At 48.0% G+C, this 23,178-nt stretch overlaps 2 long non-coding RNA genes across 2 annotated transcripts in view; one reads left to right on the top strand and one right to left on the bottom strand.

Annotated features, from left to right (window-relative positions):
- Nucleotides 1-23,178, bottom strand: part of LOC130683292 (uncharacterized) — a 145,296-nt gene that overhangs the window by 46,489 nt on the left and 75,629 nt on the right. The gene's annotated exons all lie outside the window — the stretch shown is intronic.
- On the top strand, nucleotides 4,135-21,717 carry LOC118932151 (uncharacterized). The gene is made up of 3 exons (XR_005032637.2): nucleotides 4,135-4,386; nucleotides 17,934-18,108; nucleotides 20,535-21,717. It is a non-coding gene; the product is annotated as an uncharacterized LOC118932151 (long non-coding RNA).

Genomic DNA, 23,178 nt, shown 5'->3' with positions numbered 1-23,178 from the left:
TGGGAGCAGTCATTCCCATCTAATAAAAGTTCTAGCACACAGCAAGAAAGAGAACACTCTCCAACTCATTCTATGAGCTCAATATAATCTTAATTTTAAAAATCGGTAAGAAAATTGGAAGTTGTAAGTCAATCTCATTCATAAACATCAGTGCATCCTTTCTCAAATTAGCAAAATGGATCCATCCATGTTTTTAAAAGATAATGTATTTTTCTTTTTTTTTTTCTTTTTTTTTTTTTCCTGGATAATTATTTTTTATTGAAGGGTAGTTGACACACAGTATTACATTAGTTTCAGGTGTACAACACAGTGATTCAACATTTATATACATGATAATTCTAGGTACCAGCTATCACCATACCAAGTTGTTACAATATTTTGACTATATTCCTTATGCTATACATTACATCCCGGTTACTTATTTATTTTACAATTGGAAGTGTATTTATATATATATATATATATACACACACATATATATATATATATATATATGTATATATATTTTAAGATAATGTGTTTTTCCAGGAATGCAAGGCTAGACTGACTTCGGAAGAGCTGTGAATGTCACTGCGTAGTGAAGAACCAACTTTACCCAAAGACAGATCTGGTCTTCGTCCCAGCTCCTGGGTGGTCTGGTCTATACTTCTGATATTCCCTGAGTAATAGGAGCGTCTTTGTTATTCATGGTGGTTCCCTGGGGCCACACCTGAGAGTTTATACTGATAAGGTGACTCAGGTGGAAACTGGCCTGCCCCCGTGATTAGAGAGTAGAGGGGTTGAAAGGGCCCCTTGAAATCAGCCCAACCTGAGTGGCAGATCGGGGAGTGGGAAGGCTGTTGCTGGAAGTTGAAGTCAACCAATCATTCAACCAATTGGCAATTGACTGATTGGCAATAATTCAACCAATCATTCCTGTACAATGAAACTTCAGTCAAATTCTGGGCACAGAGCTTAGACGAGCTACCTGGGTTGGCAACACTTTGCATATTGCCACACATTGGTGCTGCGAGGTAACGCTCCCCCAGGACACAGAAGCTTTGGGCCTGGAACTCTCCCAGTTCCTGATTCTGCCTTACTCATCTCTTCCTTGGCTGTTTCTTTTTTGTATCCTTTTGCTATCATAAAACTGAAATGGTTTAGGACTTGCCTGAGCTCTGTCAGTCATTCTAGGAACTTGAGGGAGTTAGGAAGCCTAAATTTGCAGCCAGCTGGACTGAGAGAGGGTGGCCCTGGGGACCCCTGAACTCGTGACTGGCGTGAGAAGTCTGCCAGACCTTAACCTTGAGTTTGGACAGTTCTGGGTAGTCATTCAGCCCAATAACAGACTAAATGAGAAAAAACATTTGATCTCAATGGGTACAGAAAAAGTACTGATAAAATTTCCTACTCATTTCAATTCAAGAAAATAAAAAGTACAACGTTCAGCAAACTAGGATTAGAATAAAACCTCCTTAATCTGACTGAGAATATAAACAAATGGTATAAATATAAAAATGTTGGAAGTGCTCCCTTTAAGATCAGGAGCAAGACATGGATGGCAACCACCATGGCTTTTTTTCCAAGTTTACTGACATTCTAGAGAATGCAGTAACAAGAAAAATATATCCAAAGCATTATGGATCAGCAAGGATAAACAAGACATTTTTATTTTCCTTGGATCGTATGATTTTCTTTATATAAAACTCAAAAGGATACATAGATTTTTTAAAAATAGTGAGATAGTTTAGCAAGATGTCTGCCTGTAAGAACTACATTAAAAAATCAATTGCATGTCTAAACATCAATTAATCCTGGAGACGAAATGATAAGTGGGAAAAAAAGCCCCAGAAGTTGACACACAACATGATGCCTTTTTTATACAGCCCCACATCAGCAAATCTAAGTAATAAACAAGTATATATACATTTGAGATAAAACCCTCCTTTAATGTTTTAAATTATGTACACAAAAAATATTGTTTGTAAAAGCCTCAAACTGGAAACGACTTGCATATCCATCAACAAATAAATGGGTGAACAAAGTGTAATATATTCATACAATAAAATGGCACCACACCACAGTATGAAGAAATATCTCATACTCTTGAGAATGTGGATGAATCTCAAAAATATTATGGAGAACAACAATTTTTTAAAAAACTTAGTCACTAGAGGGTAAATATTGTATGATTCCATTTATATGGAATTCTAAAATAGGCAAAATGAATTTATGGAGAGAGAACAAAGGACTGAGGTGGCCTCTGGCATGGGAGAGAAGGATCTTGTGGTGACTTGCTACAAAATACTTAAGAACAGTTCAAGTCCTAAAATCTAATCTTGGGACATGAAGTAGGTTAGATAACTCAAAATCTGGGTTAATATAAGCAATCACAAAAAGTGAAATACACAACCTCTAAACATCGTATCATAACGTAAAACATGAGTGAGTGTATGTTCATTTGGGAGCCTTGTGACACAGGACCAAACCAAGCTTTCTCTGTGCCCTTGGGTCCGCTGACAGCTGTTAAGTTGGGTTTTGCATGGATCCCCAATGCTGCCATTGTCTACATGGATCCACAATAGCCATGTCTCCAGTGGACATGCAGCGTGCCTGGAAACTCCACTCAGCTGCCCCGTACGTGCTTCCCCCAGCTCTTCTTAATTGTGAACACCAGCGCCCTTCCTAGAAGTGCCCTGGAACAGCTGCTTCAGCATCCCCAGGGAACATGCTAGAAACACAAATGCTCAGGCCCCACCCCAGACCTGCTGAGTCAGACACTCTAGGGGTGGGGCCCAGTTGTGTATTTTAATGAAACCTCCCTGTGTTTCCCTATGAATTAAACTCTCGACCTCCTCTCTGTTCTGAGCACCCCAGCCAGAGCCAGCACGGTCTCATGACTTGTTTCTGCAATAACCTGCCTGATCTCACTGCTTCCATGCCAACCCCCCAAGTCCGTTCCCCACCAGAGCCTAGGATGCTCTCTTACAAGTCGGATTCCACCACTCCACTGCTCAAACCCCCTTATGATGGCTATCCCACTTGCCTGGAGGGAAGGTCAGACCCTTTATCTGGGTGTAATATCCTCTGTGACCTGGCTGCTGCCATCTCCCCACACCCTACATTGTTCCCCAGTCCTCTTGTTCCTCACACTCAGCCACACTGATCTTTAATTCTAAAACCTGCCAGGTTCCTTTCCACCTCAGGGCCTTTGCACAAGCTGGTCCCACTGACTGGAAGGCTCTCTCTCAACTCTGTGAGGCAGGATTCTTCCTGTCATTCAGATCACACTGTAAACAACACAGAGCTCTACCCACTTTCCTAATCAAAAGTGGCTATACCTGACACAAACTAGCCACTGTGTGCCTGCCTCCCTCACGAGAACCTCTTGGGGCAGGACCATCAGGGTGTTGCTTGCCATCTCTGCACCTAGAGCACAGCCCCTAAATGTGTGCAAACACTGCTACTAAGTGACGAACAAATGCTGAGAGGGGAGATGGGGAAGGGTGGTTTAGAAAGGCTCCCCTGTGTGCCACACCGCGTTCCCTCTTTGGCTCTGCTCAAAAAAAGCCTTCAGTGTAACCGATGTGTATTCCCTTTGAAAGCCTTGGAAGTCAGATTTTGATGTGTCTTTTACATGTACCCAAACCAAGTTTTATCCAAGTTACATTTTATTTAGAATTTGTGTCATCTGGAAAGCTACTGTTCTCCATAGATGTTGAACTACAAACAAGTCCTCCAAGCGCTTATGATCTGTACTCAGGATTAATCAGAATTCTTTCATTTACCTGCCCAAAAGCCCATGATTACATAAATTTCTAAAAATGCATATATCCATCCTCATAGGTTCCCGCACTCTTCCCAACTCCCCTCACCCTCCCTCCTGGCTCTCCCCTGGGGCTCTCCTGCCTTGGTGCAAATCCTCCGTCCAAGCCACCTGTGGTAGGTCGGTGCCTCCGCCAAAGGAGCCCGGGGAACCTGGGTGCCATCGCGTGGATTCCCTTCCTAAGGGCTCGGGCACCCGCTGCCCGTAGGCAATCCCTGATGTCGCTGCGATCTCAGCAAGCCGGCTTTGATTTCCCTGGGCCGCCACCCTTCAACTCAGGGCCCCCGCTGCTCCTGTTTGTCCCCTCCTCCCTCCCTGTGCCCCGCCTGCCCCTGGCCTTTCCTCCTGGGCCCACCTGCAGCGCAGCCCCCACCTCCCCCTGTGCAGCCCGAGCCCTTGGTGCAGTCCTCCCCACAGCAAAGGCCATCTTCCGGAGAGGGAGCCTGATTCGTGGCAGCAGCAGTGCTCACAGCGCCACAGCTCACGTTCGATGCATCTGACACTGTCCTCAGGCTCTGCCTGCTCTGCCTGCTCTGCCCACTGATCCCTCTCGAAAGGAAAACACTGTCATGATTTTAGAGGTGAGAACACCACACTGACCTCGGGGAGGTGTCCCGTTGGTGGATGGCGGAGGGGATTTGAACAGTAGGCTTGAGCCCCCAGCTCCCAGCCCCGACCAGGGCCTCAGGCGGCCAGCAGCAGAGCGGGGCGTCAGGGGACACCCGTGCTGGCGGAGCCCAGCTTCCCAAGCAGGCTCTCCCGCCCACCTGGAGTCGGCACCTTAGAGCCCAGGTGACACCGGCCGCCCGCTTGTGTGCTCTCAGGATTCACTGTGTGCACGGCCTGGCCCACACAGCCTCTAAACTCCCCGCAGCTTCCCCATGAGGAAGGGGGGGTCTCCGTCCTGGGCACCCCATGCCACTGTGAGCTGTAGAACCAGAGAATCACACTGAGGTCACCGACCGGCCACACTTCCCCGCAGGGCAGGTCCGTGACCTTCATTCAACAGCAGCCCCTCCACGTTGCTGATGAGGTTGAGTTTGAACAGGATGAAACTTTGGCCTTTGTCACTTTTTATATTTTTATGTTTTTAATTAAATCGCCTGGGTCGCTGACACCCTGCAGAGACTATGGAGCGCAGCCCTGCATTTTGTTAATGATACACCATCTGTTTGTTCACACTGTGTGATCACATGATCTTTGCTCTGCAGAACGTCCTGTCTCGCTGGCCTAAACCAGTTTGTGGGTGAAATGCTTGGGAGGAGGACCGGAGACCCTTGCTCCTCCCTCCCTCCCCTCCTCCCTCCCTTCCCCCCCTCCAGGTGAGCACGGGTGCAGCCGGGTCTAAGGGGGCCAGCAGGGCCAGAGGGGGTGGGGACAGTGCAGACATGGGGGACGCCCACAGGAGGCATCCCGGGGCATTTGAGGGCAGCGCCGCCCACCCAGGGCCTGGGGGTTGCAGGGAAATCAGCTCGGCCCGGGCCAGCCGAGGCCGAGGCTGCAGAGCCCCTCTGACCTGGCTGCTGCCTCACCTTCTTCACCTCACACGCAATAACTGATGATCTCACCCAATAATTTGACAAAAGCCCTGAAGAGGGCTGCATCAGGGTACCTGTGAGAACTTTACATTTTAATCCATTTCAGTGAAGACCAGGCCTCAAAAAGAAAAGGTAACGAGGCTCAGATTCTGACCCTTTGCTGGAGAATTCCATCGCTCGTGGCTCATGGAGGCCACTCTGAGCGTGCCCTACTGCACGCAGGTGCGATGGGGCAGACAGGGACAAGGGGACCCGGTGCTGACCCTGAGGTATTCATGTGACAGGGATTCCAGCCGTGAAATATTATTTACACAACATTCAGAACCTGGACAACCCCAAAGTGCTGCCGTGCCTGCCTCAGACACGCACCGTATAGCCTCACTCTGAGAAGCCGCCTCAGCCACCGTGTGACCCTGGGTGAAGAGGTGAAAAGCCATGTCGGGGAGTTTGTCCTGGGAGTGCCCTTCCGAAGGGACCAGGTGACTGGTGCCTGAGGAGTCTGTGGGTAGGACAGGAGGAGATGGCTCAACCCACTGGCATTTAAAAGCCCATGCTCATTCCTATGGAATCTCAGCAATGCACCTGCCCACACTGACCCCTTACGCACACGTCCTCGGCCTCTCGGCTTCTTACGACGACTCCCTCCTACCTGCCATTTTTCTATTCTATCAGATTTCACTTTCTGGTTGTAATTTGGGACGGGGGTGGCGGGGGTGGGGGGCACACACTCTCTGTCTGATTTCACCACTTCCTCAGGGGCCCTGATTACAAGGTGTGTTTACACCAACGGACAGGGTTTCCTGTGGAGAGCACAGCTCCTGTGGATGATTCATCCTGAGGTGTCTCACACTTCGGGCTTACGAAATACTTCCCCAATCAGTGGAGAGCCAATGGCCCAGAGCCTCTCTTATCAACTTCTGATAGGAGTCTGCAGCCCATAAACCCAGCTCACACACTCCCTGCAGAGAAAACATGTACACCTGGGCTTCTTGGCCCAGAAGGTTGTCATCCAGTCACTTCATGAATAAGGTGCAGCCACTGTCCCTCTGCTCGCCTTATCGCTTAGAAAAGCAATCCTGCTCCCCATGTGCCCGGCCTGTGGGACCCTCCCCTTGACCTGTGTTTCCCTGATGGGTCTCTTCCTCCAGCAAGCAAAACGGCAGAGATTGATTTCCAGACAAGCAACAAGTGATGCCGATCACAGTGTTCCCTGGTGACCCAACCAGCACCTCACTGCTGACACATGTCACTTCTGCTCACGGTTCAGAGGCAAAGGCCCCAGCCACAAAGGGGCCTAGAAGGCAAAGAGCCACAGAGGTTTGGTAAAGAACTCTAGGGACTTCCACGAGGCCCAGCTCATCGCATGCAGTGGTGGCTTAGCCCAGGGGACCACAGTGATACAGATGCCACCACCTGGAGGGTCCCCAGGCTGGAGGAAGGGAAGGCCCCCACTTGGCCAGCCCAGGCCATTGCATCTGTGAGGCTGAGGCTGCAGCCGGCCTGTTTAGTTCCAGGAGAGAACTGAGACCTCTCTCTCCGTGGTTGTGCCCTGCTGCCGACACAGGGCCGTGCACAAGTAGGCACTCAGCAAACACTGCACAAGTAACGAAGGCCGTGGCGGCTTCCCATAGACTTGTGATGGAGGCTGTGTCACCAGCGACATGCTCAGCTTTCCGAGGGTAAGGGGTGGCCTTCCCTCCTGTGCTTCATTAATGCAATGAGCATGTGCTCAGCCCTTGATTGGAAATAGGAAGATGAAACAAAAGAGCCCCAGTCTCTGTCCTCAACGGTCTCACACCGCATCTGCAGCAAAAAATACATAACCAATAACCAATGTGCTGAATGCTCTAATCCTATATAACAAAAGTATTCACAAAATGCATGAGGTGTGGGACTGTGAGGGTGACCAGGAAAGTCTTCCCCAAGGAAATGAGATTGTGTCCGGACCTTAAGGGAGAAGATGTCTAATGGGTAGACAAGGAAAAGCAAGGCCCTCTCAGAGACAGCGAGCAGAAGCAGGGAGCCAGCAAGAGCTCCTTTTCTCCGAACTGAAGGTGCAGGGATGGCGAGGTACAGGGCAGACAGAAAACATTCTAGTCTTTGTGAGCACATGCTGTCTCTCACGTTTTCTTGGTGTGTGTGTGTTTTATAACCCTTTAAAAATATAAAAACTACTCTCGGCTCACAGGCCACACAAAAACACAGTCTAAGCCACACCTGCTGGAAGGGCTGCAGTCAGACAGCAGAGGGTCCCAAGTACCGGTGAGGGGTGGAGGGACAGCACCCTCATGCAGGGCCGGTGGGGACAGGGCGTGTCGCTGCTGCGGGGAACAGGCCGGCAGCGCCTCAAAGGGCACAGGATGGCCCGGCCGTTCTGCTCCGAGGTCAATGCCCCAGAGAGTTGAAAACGTGTGTCCACACAAAAAGCTGTATAGAAATGTTCGCGGCAGCATTATTCACAGCCCCAAAGTGGAAACAACCCAAATGCTCATCAACTGGCGAATGAATAAGGAAAATGTGATGTGTCGGTTCAATGGAATATCACTCGGCGGTAACAAGGAAGGAAGCACAGACATGTGCTGTGATGGAGGAGCCTTGACAACGTCACGAGAAGCCGGGTACAGGAAACCACCTAGCATGTGACCCATTTATATGAAATGCCGAGAACAGGCAAATCCAAGAGGCAAAGAACTGACCCGTGGCTGCCATGGGTTGGCAGTGCTGGGGGCACGGGCGTGACTGCTAACGGGTAAGGGTTTCTCCTGGGGGAGGGCGTGAAATGCTCTTGAATCAGGTAGTGGTGATGGATGCACAGCTCTGTGAAGACACTAAAATCACTGACTCATATACTTTAAAAGTGTGAATGCTATATGGTATGTGAAGTATATCTCAATTTTTAAAAAACGTTTCTTGAAGCAGACCACGGGCCCTCATTCGCCAAGCCCTGGGTCGGTGGGTGATAGGGAGCAGCAGGAGGAAGGGGCACAGGTCTCTCTGAGGTCACGCTCAGGGGCTCGGGCCTAGGCCTGCGGTAATGGGCAGGAGCCATCCACAGCCTCGCCGGGAGGAGTGTGACCGGAGACGGTCAGGAAAGGCCGCACAGCATGCTGGGAACAAAGCCAGGCCACAGTGGGTGAAGGAAGGGTGGGGGCGGCAGGGGAGAAGGCAGGCTGCACAGGGAGAGGCGGGGGGCGTGTTGGGTGAGGAGTGACGTCTCCTTACAGGTCAAGGAGGAAACACTGCTCTGGTGATCGGTGGAAGCAGTCTCTGTTTTTCAAAAGAGAAGGACTTAAGCGTGAGAGATGTAGAACCTTCCTTGGAGTCTGGTGAAGGGCACCAGAGTCTAGACGTCCAGAAGCACCTGCTCTTTCTCCCATTTGCAGAGAGAAAATACCAACGAGGCACAAAAGAAGTGGAGGGAGTGGGGCAGGGTTTACCTCAGACCAGAGTGCAGACGCCTCTACCTAGAGTCAAAAAGGGCCTGAATGTATGACACACACACTTATACCAAGTGAATTTTAAGAGTCACAAACTTAGATGTATAAAAAAGTGTCCTGTGATGGTCAGTTTTATGTGTCAGCTTGGCCAGGCTATTGTTTAATCAAACGCCATTCAGGTTGTTGCTGCGAAAGCGTTTCGTAGGTGGGGTCAACACCTGCCCCCGGTTGGCTTTAAGTAAAGATTACTACTGGTAACAGGGGTGAATCTTCTCCAATCAGTTGGAGGCCTTAAGGCTGAAAAGTGAAGTTTCCAGGAGAAAAATTCTGCCTCAAGATGGCAGCATGAGTGGCAATAACCAGGGGCTGGAGAATGGGGAGTTAGTGTTTAATGGGACAGAGTTTGTTTGGGGTGATGGAAAAGTTCTGGAAATGGGTGCTGGCAATGGCTGCACAACAATGCAAATGTACTTCATGCTCCAGAGTACACTTAAAAATGCTTAGAATGGTGAAGGTCATGGTACGCCCATTTTACCTCACACACACAAAAAGACCACAGCATCAGCTCCTGCCTAAGTTTCCACCCTTCCAGCCAGTCCCACTGATTTCAGACCCGCCACCCTATTGTAATACATCTCTTAATGTATCGGTTCCATTTCCTTGGAGAACCTTCATGGATGCAGTAATGTTTTCTGTTTCTTACAGGTGATTTCTATTTTTAGCCATTTGGTAGCTGACACCCTAATATTATAATCCTGAGTAAATTGGATCTCTGGTTTAAAATCATCTTATTTTGTAGAACCAGCTCCTCTAGTTTATTTGAGGCTGCTCCCCACCCTCACCCATCCATTTTTCCTTATCCTAAGTGGGACCTAGGTTCAGGGGAGGTTTGCCAAGCACCTGGGGGGTCACAGAGATGTGCAGCCTGTTCTATGATCCTCTGTCCTTTCTAGCCTGTCCCACCAGGTCCTGGGCATTGCTCTCCATCCCGGTGGCCTCTGTGACAATGTCCAAGGGGCCATGGGAGTTTCCAGTTGTCAAATATAATGCTCTTTGTTCTCAGTGACCAGACTCAAGGCTTCTCCCAGCCCAGCAGTCCTTGACGTCACTTCTATGCTTCGCTCAGAGTGTTGGGCCCTCGCGTCTGTTCCCCCAGCCTCACTGTGGGTGTAGGTCTCTGTAAGGCTGCCCTTCAGCCCACCTGTACAGAGAACGTCCTCGTCTGTTGCTTCATGAGTTCCTCTGTAAAGCCTCCACTCTTCAGGGCCAGAAGGAGTCAGGGTCGGGGTAAGTGTTTTTAGGGTGGGAAATACCAGACCGTACGTGCGTGGCACAGGTAATGATACAAAGCATTGTTAGAAAATCCTTATCTTCCAAAAAGCCCAGACCTTCCTCTGGTCCTGCTTCTTTTGAGAAGCAACATGTGCAAAGAGCACAGAATGAGCACTAGGGACCTGATGTCAGTTCTACCACACGCAGCTCAGGGCAAGTCCCTTAACTGTCCCGTGTCTTGATTTCCACACCGACAAGACGAGGGTGGGCTGCGTGGCTGTCATCTCATGTCCCTGGTCAGAGCTCAAAGGTCTCCAGTTGGGGCCAGCATATACTCAGCAGGCCTTTTCTATACTGACCCCACTAATATCACTCACAGAAAACAAATTACAAATTAATAAACTAGAATAAATGTAATGACCTAATTGCCAAGTGAACTGTTGTTCTTCACACCGCCTCTGACATCAAGCATGTGATTTTTTTCTCACACCAACAGCAACCAGGGGACCAAGAACTCAGTTCAGTTCTGAAACCAGCCAGAGTTAATGTCAGACCCCACAGGTTAAGGGCTCGGTCCCACAAGATTGTCCTCACTTCAGATGCCAATCACAAGTCCCCGGGCCACCCACACTTCTGACTGGCTTCGGGACCCACTCCCCAGGTTTGATGACTTGCTAGAACCGTTCACAGAACTCACTGTTACTAGTTTATTATAAAGGATACAGCTCAGGAGCGGCCAAATGGAAGAGACGCTCGGGGCAAAGTACATGGGCGCAACATGGAACTCTGTGCCCTCCCGAGCAAGCCCACCTGCCAGCACCTTGATGCATTCACCAACCCAGAAGCTCTCGAAACCCCCCATCTCTTAGGGGTTTTTATGGAGGCTTCACTGCAGAGGCATGATTGATTAAATTTTTGGCCATTGGTGATTAACTCAATCTCCAGACCCTCTCCCTTCCCTGGAGTTGGGGTTGGGTGGTGCTTGAAGTTGGATTTTCTAAGGTGCCCGCAATCTTTCTGGAGACTGGCCCCCATCCTGAAGCTATCCAGCTCCCCCAACACCCCCCCACCAGCCATCTCATTAGCATACAGAAGACATCACAGAGATTCCAAGGGCTTTCGGAGCTGTGTGCCGGGACCCCAGGACCCCAGCACGAAGACCAAGTATCCATTTCCCACTGCGCCACAGCAAGCATGCTGAATAACTGAGATAACTGGGCAGCACGTCTTTCACCAACAGCAAAACCTAGCCTAGTCGCCTCCCCACCAGACATGGTTCCTGGTTAACACAAGAAAAGTATGGGACTCATGGGATCGCGTCATTGAGCTGGAATAACAGGGAAGCACTTCCAATGGAGACAAACCCAACCTCCAGATCAGACTCCTCCATCGCTAAACCCACAGAGCCCCTTTATAATGCAGTGGGTTGGGTTTAAGACAAAATCAGTCTACACCAGTTGCAGCGGCCAGAGGCCTGGGCGTGGAGGATTGGGGCAGTAGGAAAAGCCAGCCCAGAGGAAGATGGGGAGGCGGCTGCTCTGCAGGCCACAGGATGGAGGCAGCCTGGTGGGAAGGCGGCTGTGGGGGCTCTGTGGCCTTGGGGAGCCAGTCGGGTGCGCTGTGCCCCTGGCCCCTTCCTCCTCCATCAAACGCATTCCCAGCGAGGTGGAGAGACTGCAAGCGATTGTTCCTGTCGGGACAGAGCGCACACGGGCCGCGGCCTTCAGCTCCCTGTTCTTCAAGGGCTTCCAGGAACCGCAAAGGCCTGGCTGGGTGGACAGAGCAGATGCGGAGGGGAACACAGACGCAGGGACTCAGAAGTTATTATGTGTAAATGTCACTGCAAAAACCAGGGCTTTAAAAAGTTTAACCCCCTGAACCTAGCAAATTCTGCCGGGGAATGCCTGGTGGGCTCTTTGAAAGGATGGATGAGGACCTGTTGATCCTTCTCAGTGCCAAGGATTCCCATTTCTCTAAATGCCCCTCAGATAAGGGTTAGAAGAAGTGATGTCACTTTATGGATTATCAAGGATTATGGCATATTACTGCTTTCCCCCTTCTTACTGTTTTTCTTACCATTATTTCAAAAAATATTTCTATTTTTCAATAAATCTGTAATATGAAAAAATTTCTGACTACACATATAGCCTACATTTTTTTTATTTTAAGGAGACATCTTTTCCCCTGATGGAGTACAAAGAAATGTCCTCCTTCCTTATCTAAAGAAATGGGAGGTCTCAAAGGGCAAAAAATATCACATCCTTCTTTTTCTTTTTTTAGATAAAAATTCAATTTATAGTTCTCACTTCTGACAACAGAATTCTTGGTATTTAGCAGGGCTTTAGTTTTCACAAGGTGACATTGTATTTATGTAAGGTGTGCTCTACCCTAGGCGGCCTGTCCTGATACAGCAAACCATTCCAGTCCCTGAACACAGAGTCCATGCGGCAGGCAGGCACTGACTAGCCACTCATCCATCATTCCTGGCAGCTCAGCCCACCAGCCCCCTGGAGATGCTCATGAACAAGCTGTTTGTCCTTGAGGGATGAAGAAAGCCCAGGCATTCACTTACCAGAGAGCTGCCATCAGCACCTGCCTGCAATCATCATATGTAACAGCAGGAAGGTACCGATGGAGAGCTAAGGCCCTTTCTCAGGTGTGATTCATTAGCCTAGGCTTTGCTTAAATAGCTTCATCTTTACCATCTCAGTTACAAAAGTGTTTCAGACCAGCATCATGCTCAAAGTGCCCCCCATTGGGGCTGTCCTCAGCCAGGCCAAATAAACACCCCCACCCCCCAGCAGGAATGCCAGCCCAGGCCACAGAGTGTGACCACCCAAGTCAGCTGGGATCCTGTGGACAAGGCTGTGGCTGGCCCCAGACGCACACTCAGGACGCTTAGCAGTTGGGCTAAGTGTGTCCTTATAGGCTGAATTATAGCAAGTGCTTGTCTGACTAGGAGGAGGTGAGTGTGGAGATGGTCCTTTTACCGAGTGGTCTATAACCCTGTATTCACCTCTCCAATCAGTGGCATGGTGGGAACGGGGCTTTCCATGTGGCTGCTCAATAACCTGCAGGGCCAGAGAGCAGCCGTCCTCCCAGGAGGCGAATGGAGCAGCTGTGCTGATGGCAATCAGGCACCTGCTGGAAGCCAGTCACGTGGTCTCCCCCTTCCAGGAAGCGTCCTCTCTCAACATCCTGATTGCCCTAGAATTTGGCCTGACCCAGGGCAGTAATTTTATCTTAGTGGATGGGTCAGGCGTATCACTTAACCTATACCAATAAGTTCTAGAACAAGCTCTGGTGTTATTTAACTAGCTTCTTGCGAGTGGGCAGACCATTTACATTTGTCAGGGCCCCTTCATCTGTAAATGTGGGGAACCCTCTGATTTTCAAAGTCTCTTCAGTTCTAACATCTGTGGTATTGTGATCTCCTTACTAATGCAAGGAAAGGGGCCAAAGCATTACGTCCTAAAACTATCATAACGAGAACACTCCTTGTGCATTGATTTTTAAAACAGCCCTTAAAAAAAAAAAAGATCAGATAAGGAAATGACTAAGCATACAAGATGCACCTGGCCCAGCCTCGACTCAGTGGAACCTGAGGAACAAATTGATATCCCTAAAATTTGATCATGATAAGCACCCATCTGGAAAGATGTTTCCATCCCTCCCCTACTGCACAGATCTGCCTTATTAGCCACAATGTAACATCAGGCCCTCCTGGATTTCTTAAATCAGCGGGTTGATACAAAATGGTAAGATGTAGAACTTCGAAAGCCCAGGCAAGTTCATCACCTAGTAGTTGGGCCCCTAGGAATAAAACCAGCCAGACAAATTGACGTCCCTCCGAGTCCACCTGACTCTCCTAACAGGCTGGTCTACTCCCTTGTGGTGGACAGTGTGCTGCATGTCCTCCATCCCACCTTGCACCTGCCTTGCCGGCAGGTCAGAGTCTCTGTTGCACTGACACATTTTCTTACCCTGAGTTCTCCAGTGTAACTGTATGTGTCACTTCATTCTTATTTTAATGGTTTTTGGTTTTATTGAGGGGCTGATTCTTTGTAAGGAATTCATTCAGTAACTTATTCAAGCAGGTTTAGGTTTCCAGAGAAACTGAACAGAGAATACAGGTTTCTTCATTTTAATTTCTATTCAGGTGAGTGTCTTGTCCTTTTTGGGGTTTCGTTTGCTTGTTTTTTCTTGCAATGTTAAAAGACTTACCATCAAGCAAAACCGAGACACAAGAGCAATCTCTTGCCCCCACCCCCCAATTTCTTTGGATATTTTCAACTCAGCAGATTCCCCTGATAATGACATCCACGTTTCTAAGTGCAATTATACTGCTCTGTTTTGATTAATCCATCTGAGAATCACCTACTGTCTTCCTATTACGGTAGCTGAGGATTTAGTTCTCTTGTGTTCTAATATGGTTATGGCATTTCTCTTGGTTAGATTAGTATCCAGTATTTAACTATAGAAGAACCATGTAAATATCATGCGCTGCTGATGCGCTGCTGAGCCGAGTAATAAACCACGAGTATATTCCTTCCTTTTACAACTTTTTGTTTGTCCCGAAGTTAACAGTTGCCTCATCACTGGATTCACTTCATTTTATTTGCACCTCCGCTGTCCCCCCACACCCCTTGGCAGCCTTTCATCCCACGTGGCTAAACCCAGGTGGCAATGTTGGTTCCGTTTTGTTTTGAGGACACTCCTTCCCAGGCCCTGGGTTCCCTTGAAGGCTGCATACATTTGTCCTTGGACTTCCTGTCAGCGCCCCCCTGGACATCCCCTGTGCTCCGTGAAGCCCTCCTTTCTGGGATTTCCTGTCTTCCTTGTTCTTGGCTATTCCTAGTGACTCCCTCATCCTGATGGACCTCATTTTCCCGTAGCTTCCTGAGAAAGTATGCAGAGCTCATGGAAAGATGATTGTTGGAGGCTGAGATGGGGGTCCAAACACCAGCTTTCTCACTGCTCAGACTGTTGGAGGAGGCGGCTTCTTGTCTGTCAGCCAAGGGAGCACCCTCCCACTGCTCCCGAGAATTAAGTGCACCCACTCAGCTGTGCCGGAAAACGGCAGCCTCCCCAGATGGGTGTGATTGGCGGGACACCTGCTCTCTCCAGCCAGAGGAGCCCCGAGAGCAGAGGGGGAGGGGCAGGCGGAGCCCAGATCTTTCTCATCAGTCATAGAGCTGGGAGGAGGCATGTGGGGAGCGGGGTGGATTGGCCTCGACGTGGGAATCTTTCAAGCCCCCTTGGGGATTTGGGGCAGCAAGGGTGAGAACCCTGCTGTGAGTCTGGCTGAAGCAGGAGAAGCGAGGGGGTACCCGCCGCCTGCTCCTTATAAAAGCCCACTGCCTGGGCCTGCACCCTGCTCTGGTGCTCTCCCGAGCCTCCCCTCCGCCCCCAGCCCCCCGGGCCTGCCTGCCTCCCCCTGCTCCTCTTCCTCCTCCAGGCCAGCCCAGCTGTGCGAGTCTCTCCCCGGTTCATCCAGGACTGAGTTTGTGGCTCGGTTTCTTGTTCTTGTTTAGACAGGGATTTCCAAGCGTTGATGGAAGGAAAAAAAGGTGTCCTCTGTTATCTCAAAAGCAAGCTGCTGAGTAAAACCAAATAAAATGGCTTCTTTTAACAATTTTCCTTAAACTTTTTAGAAATGACCCAGAGGGGTAACAAATGGGTCTATTTCTATGAAAATACTTGTTGCTTTGAAAAGGAGTTACAGATAAAGGGTCATGAGAGTCTGGAGCCAGGAGCAGACAGCCTTCAGCACCCACGTGGCTGCTGGAACTGCGACCTGGGCCCACTGGCATGGGCGGGGTCCCCACAATCCCTCTCCTTATGGAGCCTCTTTAAATTATATGATATAATTCAGCTTACTCTAGCAATTTTCCCGAATATCCCCTTTACACAGCAACACACAGTGTAACCATCCTCACCTTCCCTGAACAGGAGTCCTCATTTGGGCCATGTGATCTCAGCTGGGGTATCTCACCTCTCTGAGCCTCAGTTTTACCATCCCTAAGATGGACGTACTATTATCTGCACTACATGCCTCAAAGAGTTAAGAGGAGGCAGCACTGTGATCACCTGGCGGGTGTCTGTGAACTGGAAGGCATTAATCTGAGGTGTTACCATTAATAATCTGCCCAGTCCTTTCTCCTTCAAGGCAAGCAGGCGATCTGGCCTGTTGCCACTGTCCCTCAGAGAGCACCCTCTGTGTGGCTAAATAATAATGACAGTAATAATGAAGGGGACAGAGGAGGAGACAGTTGTTTTCTACTTTCGCATTCAAACAATTATCAGGGAAGGGAGGAGATGAAAATCAAGGCCAAACATGAAATAGCCCATATTTTTAAACCAGTGGTATAGCCAAATTCTTATACGGTATCTCAGGAGGGAAATAGGGGCTTCTGGTGTCTCCTCCTCTTTTTATAAGGACACCAATCCTGTGGGATCAGGGTCCCACACTTATTTAACCTCAGTTACCTCCTTAAAGGCCCCATCTCCAAATATGGTCACATGGGGGTTAGGGCTGCAACATATGAACTTGGGAAGAACCCAATTCAGGCCATAGCACATGCCCCCCTCTCGCACGTAGGTTCTGTCTTCCTGACCGAGCAGTGATGGGAGAAGAGAATGTTCTGGGGCGTTGACAAAAGCTAGTCTAGACCAGAAATAGACACAAAGAGGAATTCACAGAATTAAGATGATGGATGGAAGCTGGGCTGTTCTCACAAGCTTAGTAGAGCTTTCTAGACTCTGGACATCAATAAGAACCATCTCCTAAAAGCTCCAGTATCTGCTCAGTGTCTATTAACACTCTTGAATGTAGTTTGAACCCTTGTAAACTTTAAACTGCTATTCTGAAGCATAGCTACCCTCACCCGAGTGATTCTGGAAGCATTTTCCTTTGACAATTTGTAGAAAATGGGCTAGAAAAAGACCACATTTCTGAAACTGAAACCACAAGAAAATTTAAGTCTTCATGTGTTAGTGGTGAGATGAGAGGATCTGCCACGATGGAATTCAAAATTCCTTGTGGTTTAACATAATAGCTACCTATTAAATCTGCCTTTTCATTGACCTTGACCTGAGAAATTGCCATTTAGGGAAGGGAAAGCTATCATCCATCATGTCTCCTTATATAGAACTTCTTTAAACTTTATCTTATGAAACTGTTTTCACATTTGTTTAACTTAGCTCTGTTTGCAGAGCACTTACAAGATGTACAAATAGAGCAAAATGACAATCCTCTAGCCCAAAATATCTTCCAAATGAACAAGAATAAAAGGGTTTTGTCACTTTTTTTTCTTGAAAAGGACATAAATCACAATGAAATAAGCCCAAATTCAAGATTTACCTAAAAACAAAGCAAAACAAAAAATCCTTTCAGATTATGTCCTGGTGTTAGTTGGGTTCCGTAGGCCTCATCCACCCTCCTTATGTCCACACCTCTCTACAGTGGTAACTAATGCTGATTCCAAGGCATAGCAAAAACCTGAATCATAATTCATGAATAACTTTAATATGCAGTGTAATACAGCAAAGTGAATTAAATTATCTAGTTGCCTTTTATATTTTCCTGACTTTAAGTCATATAAAAACCGTGGCTCCATGCATGCACTTTAAGTTTCCTCGTTATCAAGTATGTTCTCAAGGTAGGAGGATAGAACATATTTTAACGATGTTAGCTTGACTGATAATTTTTAAAATTTGGGCATGATATGTAGGCCTCCATTGGTACTTGTGCCCAGGCCCCCCAAAGGTGAGGGCCGGCCTCCACCGCATAGCATGCTGGTCAGGCTCCCTGTGTCACTGTGTCCTGCCACCCTTAGCATGGGACTTTTGGCTTCATGTGTTTTTACTTCCTGGCCTCAGGATGGCTGCCCCAGCTCCAGCCTCATGTCCATATGCCACGCAGAAAGATGAAGACAAAGAGAAGGAAGATGCTCTGTTATGAACGCAAAGAATTTCCAGAAATCCCTGACAGACCTTCCACATAACCCAGAGCCATGTCACCTGGCCACCCCTTAATGCAAAGGGCTCTGGAAAGGTGAGCATTTTAGCCTGACACATACTCCCTTGAGCAAAACTGGGCTTCTGATAATTAGGAAAAAGGGGAGAGTGGTTATTAAGTAGGCAAGTCCCAGTGTCTGCTACTCACAAAGGCCAAGAGCAGTGACTCCTAGGGACACCCAGGTGAAGCCTCGGTAACTGTGCCAAATTATCTTCTAGTGGAATTTTGGGAGCTTCGTGCCTAGGTCCATTTGCCTCCCTTCTGTAGTCGCTCCAAGTGGGGCCCCCTGATAGGCCCTTGTCTGTGGCCTCAGCCCTACCCCAGAGATCAGAGCCTTGACCTCCCAGTAGCAATCATATCAAAAGTTTTGAGAAACAGGAACTTCTGCTGCCCAGATCCTTGGAGCAGTTCTGAGACCTATGACTCAGCTTTTTCTCGCATTCTTTGTTCACGACCACCCCACACGTTCTCTTGTGTCTTCCTCAGCCAGAGAGGTTTTACCTGCAGCCCCAGATTTTCCACGCCAGGGCCCCAAGGGGCAGCAGCATTCTGATAGAGTCCAGCATTTGCATAGCAAGATGCTGGCATTTTCAGAGGATGGTTTATTGAGGTTGTCTCAGGGGAGTGTGGGTCAGGAACTTAAGGGCTAGCCACACACCATCCCTGATCATTGCTTCCGTAACCAGAAGACCTAACTTATATAAAAATATTTATTTTTACTTTATCATATTTAAGGAGAAACACATGCTATTTAACTTACATTCAATTAATTACATTAGGAAAGTATGATTTATCAACAAATTTTAAGGTGATATATTTGGGGACAAATGTAGATTCAAAGTTTAAGTATTTATAACATCAGAAAAAGATAAATCTGTTCTATGAACTGTTTGGAATTTTTGCATACTTTTTTAAGATCAGTTTTTATAACCGAGGATTTTATGTGTAGATAAATTTCATATTTTGCTTCTAAATGACAATCAAAGAGAGAAGGCTCTTTGTAAACACTCAGCAAAACACCATGTTTGGTGTGGGTAACCTTTACTTCTAACAAATGACGAGCAAACTTGAATGCCACTTCATTACATATTTAGCTTTTAATATTGGACAAATTTAATTCTGACCCAATGAAAATGACTAAGAAATCTGGGGAAACTCAAGTCATGGCTGATTTGTAGGAATATCATTTATTCTCTCTGTTACCCTTTATTTTCATCATCAGTGGTCCTTAAGTTTCCTTCAATCTGAGATGCATTACAGGCACAAATTTAAAAATGAAAATGATTTCCCAGTGTGTATCAGCTGCCTGAAGGGGTCAGCACCACTAACCACTCGGAGGCAATCAACCGGTGAAGGTTAAAAGAAGTTTAATAATCGTTTTACTTTTAAGAAATAGGAACAGAAGCACTTCTCTGCCTTTAATGATAGGAACCCCCTCTAGTCCACCATGACCAACTTCCTTTCCTCCCAAATCTCCTTTTACTAGCACCTCAGATCCCCAGCGAGCGGCCATCCCACACAGCCAACTGACTCCTGGGTCTAACTCTGGTCCCACGTCCTGAGCAAGGAAAGGCGTCACTACCGTGACCAGAGAGAACCGTCCAGCCGCTCTGTCCCTCGGCCAGATGAACTAAGCCTGTGTGGTCGCGGGAGAGCTGCTTAGCCGGCAGCTGTAGAAACATACAGTTCTGGGTTTCAAAACGCAAATGACCACGTTTCCCCGACCCCGGGTGTTCTGTGAAACATTCCCTACCGATGACTATAAACCCTGCTCTCGGAATGTGGTAAATTGAGAAATTAAACACAAATACCCCAATCTGATAACCCCTCTTCTGGCCTCTCACGGCACTGTTTATGGAGATAAGATTTTAGAAAGTGAATTTCTTTATGTTTGAGGTTTCAGGCTTTTTCTTAAAGCTCAGAAACTGTAAATTTCTTCATAATAAGAGGAAGCTGGTTTTGCTCCTCTTACTTTCCATGAAGGGAATGTGTATCGGGTCAGGTTTCAGTTGCCCAGCACCCACTCTTCCATCCGGACAGCACCTGGATCTCATTTTACGGAATTGCCTCTTCCCCTGGGGCAACGGGGTGAATGCGCATTCGGAGCCCCGCCTCTCACTGGCGAGGAAGGGGACTGGGCTTCCAGCGCTCCGGGGAGGCGTGATTTCCACTTCCAAACCAAGGGCCTCAAACTCACATCCCTTTGATGAGTCCCAATATAAGCCCTTTTGCTTAAAGCAGATGCTAACTGAGGAGCCTGGTGTATACCACAGGAGCTCATCCCAAATGTTCTGATCCAGCTCCCTGGGCAAGACCTTGTTTTATCTCAAATACACATTCTTTTGTCACAACACAGTGTCAGGTGCAGACTGGAGTTTCTCAGACTTGGTGGAGCTCTGGCCTCGAGGTGCACTGACACTGGGTCATGGCTTCTTTACAAAAATACTTTGTTTTCTTTTCAGCGAAAATCATTGTCTAGTGGGATTATGGTCCTCACACCACGCTCTGTATCCAACACGCACATGAAAGGGTATGCATGCAGAATTAAAGAGTGGGCATGGCAAGGGAATGGACTTTCCAGAACTGCAGGACCCTGGAGGCAAAGATGGAGTTCAGGGAAGCCCAGGCACCAGCTCCACTGTCTCTTGGAGGTGACCTTGCTGAAGCTGGTTTGAAGAAACAGGAGAGCCCGCTGACATCGCTAAGTCGCCTCTTCTCGACAAAAGCCATTGATCCCAAGCAAGCTCTTCCCGAATAAGCCCAGAGGATGGAGGCTCAAGGGCACAGCAAAGTTTGTGGACAGCGTTGGTTGGACCCTTCGCAAATCCAGGGGGGTGTCCAGGGCTGTTCCCTGAGGAGGGTGCATCTGCTTCCACCCTGGGGGGTGGGGCACCCTACTTCCCATAAGCTTCCGTACCTTTGATTAAATAGCCAGAGGACTGAATCTCATTTAATGATGAGGGTTATGTGTGATCTCTTCCTACTAGATGTTAATCCAGCTGACACACAGGTGGCGTCAGACATGAAACCGGCCCGACTGTGACAGCCACACAGGGGCCTGTGGCCAGGACAGGGACTGACCGGCCCATGGCATGAGGCTGGCTTGGCTGAAGGACTTGCACCAGTGAATGTATCTGGTTTCCCTGCAAGGCACCTTCATGCTCAGTGAGTAAGAAATCTGAGCTGAGGGTAGGGTAGCCTGCAGGTTAGGGGAACCCATAAGCCTATGATATGGGGACAGTTCAGGGGCCCAAAGGGGTCAAATAGGTAAGGAAGTTCAGGTATTCTTGCCAAAACAAAACAAAACAAACAACAACAGAGCCTGACTCCCATCAAGCCTCTGCACTAACTTTTTTTACACTAGGATAGACCTGTCCAGATTCAGATGGTGAGGACTTTGGACCTCAGTTTGAACGAATCAGCGGTAAAAACCCATTATCCAGACAAGGGCATAAATGTGAACCTAGACTGGGTGCTGATTGTGGTGGTTTATACTGTGTCACCTGGGCTGAGCCGGAGCTAGATTCCCCCAAGTGCCTTTCCTGGGGCAGTTCTGGGTGAGAGGATGCCCAAAGTGGAATTCTCACGAGACCTGGGAGGCAAGGCAAACGGCCACGACTCTCCCAAAATTGTCATGATTCCTTGTAGGACAGGCACAGAGGGCTTGGTGAATTTCAGGACGTCCTCCCTCATCCCCACCCCTACCCACCCCTTCTCCCTGGCCACCAACCCTACTTACTGACCACCGGAGACCCTAATTCGGTCCCCAGATGCTTGGCCGCAGTCCACTCTGACCCAAGCAGTTACTTATTAAAGGGCTTTTGTGGCGTCAGGCTGATAGTGGTGTTGCACTTGTTAGAAAAAGGGAAGTGTCCTCAACTATTACAGAAACACACTGAAGTATTCGTGGGTAAAATTATGTTCTGTGTAGGATTTGCTTTGGAACAAAAAGATGGTCGGGTGTGCAGGATAAAACAGCGCTGAAGACTGGTGGTGATTGTTGAAGCTGGTGGTGGGCACAGGGGCCACCGTTCCGCTCACTCTGTGTGTGTCCGGTGTGTTCGTAAGTGTTCCTGATGAATCATGGGTGCGGGCAGGAGTTAGGAAATGGAAAAGATCCCGGAGACTCCCTCGAGAGCCCCTACTCCAGTTCCCCAGACCAGCATTAGGCAAAACTAATCCTCAAAGTATAGCCACGCAAGGGGGGAAGGTAGAGGAGCTCTGGAAAATCATTCAGTTTTTAAGGATGTGGGTTAAAAAGAGGAGGGAGAAACTGGGGGTGGCAGGAGACCAATTAACACACTCACTCAGTCCCCAGAAGAAAAGTGACAACTTAAATCTCACTATTACTTGTAACCGTGAGTAATACATTTTAACATGTGTGAGCTGGTCCTGTTGTTCTTACAAACAAGGCTAAAAGAATCTGCAACCTTGGAAGGCTGAGATGTGTGCGAGCTATTGAATTTTTTTAAATCATGTTCGGAGGACAGGCTTTCAGACCTAAGTATACACTTTGAGAAAAGGTACCTTCTAAATGGAAATGTAAAATAGTTCATTGACACATAGCATTTAATTTTTTTAGCGGAAAAATGTAAAAATCCTCATTATCTCAGGCATTGTTTTGGTCGGGATTGATGACAGCGCAGGACTGGGGCCAACCAAAGCAGAAGGGCGGGGGATGGCAGGGGGCCCGCAGTTTTGTTCACGAACGTTCTCCAAGGCTAAAATTCTTGGAAAGGGATTTATTTTATTTCACTCTCCCCCAGCTCCACTTTTGGGTCATTTTAGGATCTCAGCTGGTGGCCACAGCTTTTGAGGTTTTTGAGGCAAACCGCTTATTTGAAAAAAAAAAAAGGGGGGGGATTACTAAAAATGGGGACTTTTTAAAAATGGGAATTATTCAAGCAGGGGGATGTCATATGGGCAATATTAAACAGAAGAAAATATTTTGTATTGGAAAATAAATTATCAGTGTTTGTAATATGTGCAAAGTCAGTAAATTCAGACAAAATACGAACCTGACAGAAACACAGTCAAAGGAAAACTGATGCAAGATGTTTTAAAAGAGATAAAAGCTACTCTTCCTGCCGTTTCTCCGGATGAGAG

This window comes from Manis pentadactyla, chromosome 4 (genome assembly GCF_030020395.1).
Source record: "Manis pentadactyla isolate mManPen7 chromosome 4, mManPen7.hap1, whole genome shotgun sequence".
Classification (NCBI taxonomy): domain Eukaryota; kingdom Metazoa; phylum Chordata; class Mammalia; order Pholidota; family Manidae; genus Manis; species Manis pentadactyla.
The sequence above is the reverse complement of the archived record's forward strand: the minus strand, read 5'-3'. Positions and strand labels throughout refer to the sequence as shown.